We start from the raw sequence: 5,524 nt of genomic DNA on the forward strand, positions 1-5,524 counted from the left end.
TTCTCTCTCTCATCATAAAAATTCAAAAAATCAAAAAAATATCTTCCCTTTTTTCTCTCTTAAAATTTCAAAAATTAGATTTGACTTTTTCAAAAATTTTTAAAATCTAGTTGTTTTTATGAGTCAAATCAAATTTTCAATTTAAAAATCTTATCTTTTTCAAAATCTTTTTCAAAAATCAAATCTTTTTCATTTTTCTTATCTATTTTCGAAAATTTCAAAAAATTATTCTTCAAAAATCTTTTTCTTAATTTTACATCATATTTTCGAAAATAACATCATCAATTAATGTTTTGATTCAAAAATTTCAAGTTTGTTACTTGCTTGTTAAGAAAGATTCAAACTTTGAGTTCTAGAATCATATCTTATGATTTCCTGTGAATCAAGTCATTAATTGTGATTTTAAAAATCAAATCTTTTTCAAAACTAATTTCAATCATATCTTTTCAAAAATATCTCTTTATCTTATCTTTTTCAAAATTTGATTTTAAAATATCCTTTCTAACTTCTTATCTTCTTATCTTTTCAAAAATTGATTTTCAAAATTTGTTTCAACTAACTAACTAACTTTTTGTTTGTTTCTTATCTTTTTCAAAACTACCTAACTAACTCTCTCTCTCTCTCTCTAATTTTCGAAAATATCTCCTTCTTTTTCAAAAAATTCTTTTTAATTAACTAATTATTTTAATTTTTGATTTTAATTTTCCAAAATTACTAACCTTTTTCAAAAAAAAAAAACTATTTTCGAAAATCACTAACTCTTTTTCAAAAATTATTTTCGAAAATCCTCTTTCTCTCTCATCTCCTTCTATTTATTTATTCATCTACTAACATCTCTCCCTCACTCACCAAAAATCCGAACCCTCTCTCTCTCTCTGAGTTCAGATTTTCTCTTCTTCTTTTCTTCTACTCACACAGGAACCTCTTTACCTGTGGTAAAAAGGATCCCTATTATTATTTTTCTGTCCCTCTTTTTCATATGAGTAGGAACAAGGACAAGAATATTCTTGTTGAAGTAGATCCAGAACCTGAAAGGACTCTGAAGAGGAAACTAAGAGAAGCTAAATTACAACAATCTAGCAAGCACCTTTCAGAAATTTTTGAACAGGAAGAGGAGATGGCAGCCGAAAATAATAATAATGCAAGGAGGATGCTTGCTGACTTTACTGCACCTAATTCCAATTTACATGGAAGAAGCATCTCCGTTCCTGCCATTGGAGCAAACAATTTTGAGCTGAAACCTCAATTAGTTTCTCTGATGCAGTAAAACTGCAAGTTTCATGGACTTCCATCTGAAGATCCTTTTCAGTTCTTAACTGAATTCTTCCAGATCTGTGATACTGTTAAGACTAATGGAGTAGATCCTAAAGTCTACAGGCTCATGCTTTTCCGTTTTGCTGTGAGAGACAGAGCTAGAATATGGTTGGACTCTCAACCTAAGGATAGCCTGAACTCTTGGGATAAGCTGGTCAAGGCTTTCTTAGCCAAGTTCTTTCCTCCTCAAAAGCTGAGTAAGCTTAGAGTGGATGTTCAGACCTTCAAATAGAAAGAAGGTGAATCCCTCTATGAAGCTTGGGAGAGATACAAAGAACTGACAAAAAAGTGTCCTTCTGACATGCTTTCAGAATGGACCATCCTGGATATATTCTATGATGGTCTATCTGAATTGGCTAAAATGTCATTGGATTCTTCTGCAGGTGGATCCATTCACCTAAAGAAAACGCCTGCAGAAGCTCAAGAACTCATTGACATGGTTGCTAATTGATGAGTATTTTGGTGAAAAATAAATTTCTCCCAAAACACACAAATCTAACCGGCAAGTGTACCGGGTCGTATCAAGTAATAAAAACTCACAGGAGTGAGGTCGATCCCACAGGGATTGAAGGATTGAGCAATTTTAGCTTAGTGGTTAATTTAGTCAAGCGAATCAAGATTTGGTTGAGTGTTTTGTGATTTGCAGAAATTAAATTGCATGGAAGTAAAGAGAACAGGGAATTAAAGTGCTGAATCTTAAAGAACAAGAAATTAAATAGCAGAAACTTAAAATGCAAGAAATGTAAATTACGGAATCTTAAAATGCAAGAAATGTAAACGGCTAGAATTGTAAAGGGAATTGGGGATTGGATTTGCAGAATTTAAACAAGGAAAAGTAAATTGCATCAAGCAGAGAAGTAGAAGAGGAGTGGGATCAAATTGGATCTTGAAGCAGAAAAGTAAATGAACATGAAAACAGTAAACAGAATGTAAATTGGAAGATTAGATCTCAGGACCCAGAGACTAGAAAACCAAGTCTAGATCTCAATGCCTTCCTAGATCCAACAAGAAATTGTAATTGAAATTTAAAGAAAGGTGATGAAGAGCAATTAACAGAAATTGAAATCCAATCAAACAGTAAATAAAGCAGTGAGATCCAAGGTTGAGATTGAAACAGAATTTCTTCAATTCTCCAACCCAAAATCCAAGACAATTTAATTGAAATTGAAAGCAAGAAAATGAAGAGGAAGAGAGTGGAATTCTCCTTCCCCAAGACAAAGAAATTAAAGATCACTCAATATCCAAAGCTCTCTGAAAACTATTATGAAAATTTCAAAAGAAAGCTCTCCGAAAACTTGAATTCTATCCTATTTATACACTTTCTTCCAATGATCTTCAAGCGTTGAGTTGGGCCTTTGCTCATGGTGGAATTGGGTTGAAAGAGGCCTTGGTTGATTGCTCTTGAAGTTTGGAGAAGAACCAAAGTGAACCAATTGAACCGGGTTTGAGTTTTGCAAAAGTTGGACCAAAAGTTTGAGCAAAAGTTAGGGGTCTAACTTTTGCTCCAACTTTTCATATCAGCTAACACCACTTTGCTGGTATGAACGTTGGTGCCAACGTTAGGGGTCTAACTTTGGCCCTAACGTTGGCCTTACCTTGAGTACTTGTGGCGCCAACGTTAGCCACCAAGTTAGGGGGCTAACGTTGGCGCAAACTTTTGCTCCTCCTTGTGATTTTCATGTGCCAACGTTAGCCACCAAGTTAGGGGGCTAACGTTGGCGCAAACTTTTGGTGCCCAGGGAGGTTTTCTTCATGCCAACGTTAGCCTCAAAGTTAGGGGTCTAACGTTGGCGCAAACTTTTGGTGCCCAGGGGTGATTTTCATGTGCCAACGTTAGCCTCAAAGTTAGGGGGCTAACGTTGGCGCAAACTTTTGGTACCCAGGGAGTGATTTTCAAGTTCCAACGTTAGCCTCCAAGTTAGGGGGCTAACTTTTCAACCAAAAGTTTGTGCAAAAGTTTGATGCTAACTTTAGGTCCAGCTTTTTGCTTCCTGGTTCAATTTCACTTATTCCATTGTCTTCTCTTTACTCCTAGCTATGCCTTCTTGCTTCAACCTTTCTCCAAGCTTTCTTCACCTATCATTAATCAACCAAACACATCAAAGCTATGCTTAAAATCATGAGATATTCATTATTTCATAATATGTGACAATTATAGTATAAAACCTCATGAAATAGCATGAATTCATACATGGTTGATTAAATCAAAGGAAACATGAAAATCTAGCTAATTGGCTTGCTTGTAGCTCAAGAAAGTGCATAATTCTAATGAAAACAAAAGAAAAAGACTATTTAAAATAGGCTAAGATGACTTGTCATCACAACACCAAACTTAAAGCTTGCTTGTCCTCAAGCAAGAAATGAATTATGCTCAGAGATTCTTTCAATTAAGATGGATTGAGGAACACTTGTAAAGTACAGTGAGTGAAGTGATCAAGTAACAGTGGGGTGAACTCTAAATCATATGCTCATGCAAGGGCTTCAGTGCTCACTAGTCCTTACATATTGGGAGTCGTAGGTCTTTAGGATTTTCATCCAAATGGTACCATGGAGATCTCTTTTATATGTAATCACCTTGAAGCAGCTTATAGTTTCTTTGCTTTGGCCTTGACTCTAAGTGTCATGTCTCAAAGCGGCTCTTTAAATAAGTTTTCAATCAATACTCCTAAACCAGTTGGTTTTAAGGTATTAGGTGTTAAAGCACCCCTAAGGATTTACTTGCTCAAGCCTCTTTCTTTGACACAACTCAACCACAAGCATTTACTAGGCTAACAACTCTTTGAGTCATTGTTTCTTCTTTCTTTTCTGCCTAGTAATTGATGCTCAGAGCCTTGGGCCATGTTCTTTTTTTGCTTTTGTATTTTCTTTATTTTCTTTTGTTTTGTTTGCTGCTTCTTGGATCAATAGATTTTTGAGAATCTCCACAATACTTCTTTGAACTTCATGTCCTGCCTATGAGCTCCCATGCAAGTTTTCACAAGCATGCAACCTCAATACATAATCATACAACTAGAACCACCACTTCTCCTAATCTTTTGCTTGCCTCAAAATTGTTTAATTCCTCAATCCTTCTTTTCAAAGAACTTTCATGTGATGCATTCTTGAAAATTGAGTGCAAACAAGTTTTGAAGATAAGAATGTTGTGAATGATCAAACATCTTGCTTATTGAATTATAAAGAAAAACTATGCAGGCAGGCAGGGGTATATAAAAAACTATACTATGCAGACAGGCAGGGCAATTAAGGATACAATCCAACTTGCAATAGCAGCAATATTTGATGTAAACAATCACTTAACAATACAACCTGTTGGAGTTCACTTGTTTTCCTTCTCATTACCATTGCTGGCCTTTATGTTCATCTTTTGTTTCTTTGGTTGATGATTCTTAATCCCTCCAAAGGCTTGTATGATGCTCTCCGGTTGGGTTGCCTCCCAACAAGCGCTCTTTTATTGTCACTAGCTTGACATTCTTGCTCTTTGATTATGGAGGCTGGAAATCATAATGCCTCAATTTTTCTCCTCTTGCTGTAGGATTTCTTTCCTCCATGACCTGCACAATCACAAACAATCCAAATGAAAATTGGATATTCTCATGCCAGAATGTAGTCAGAGGATTAGTTGACACCATGTGTCAAACAGTTGGTAAACTTGAGAGATTAATGAACGAAAATCACTTCTCTCGTTTATTTATCAAGCTATGAGAATCATATTCAGCAAGATAAACCAAGAAAACTTCACTCTATTGCTAAAGTGAGGTTTCAATTAGCTCAGGCAAAAATTCAAACAGTTAGTGTGTCAGTCAAAATTAAAGAAAAGTGCTTGATCTAGATCACCACCTCACTTAATCATTGTCAATCTAATCAATCCCCGGCAACGGCGCCAAAAACTTGATGAGTATTTTGGTGAAAAATAAATTTCTCCCAAAACACACAAATCTAACCGGCAAGTGTACCGGGTCGTATCAAGTAATAAAAACTCACGGGAGTGAGGTCGATCCCACAGGGATTGAAGGATTGAGCAATTTTAGCTTAGTGGTTAATTTAGTCAAGCGAATCAAGATTTGGTTGAGTGTTTTGTGATTTGCAGAAATTAAATTGCATGGAAGTAAAGAGAACAGGGAATTAAAGTGCTGAATCTTAAAGAACAAGAAATTAAATAGCAGAAACTTAAAATGCAAGAAATGTAAATTGCGGAATCTTAAAATGCAAG

General features: G+C 35.3%; 1 non-coding gene across 1 annotated transcript; it reads right to left on the bottom strand.

Moving 5' to 3' along the window:
- Positions 1–1,513: 1,513 nt before the first annotated feature.
- Positions 1,514–1,621, bottom strand: LOC148580801 (small nucleolar RNA R71). Its single transcript, XR_015895696.1, has one exon. It is a non-coding gene; the product is annotated as a small nucleolar RNA R71 (small nucleolar RNA).
- Between the last annotated feature and the right edge of the window lie 3,903 nt (positions 1,622–5,524).

Source organism: Arachis ipaensis, chromosome B10 (assembly GCF_059453495.1).
Source record: "Arachis ipaensis isolate K30076 ecotype BB chromosome B10, ASM5945349v1, whole genome shotgun sequence".
NCBI lineage: Eukaryota > Viridiplantae > Streptophyta > Magnoliopsida > Fabales > Fabaceae > Arachis > Arachis ipaensis.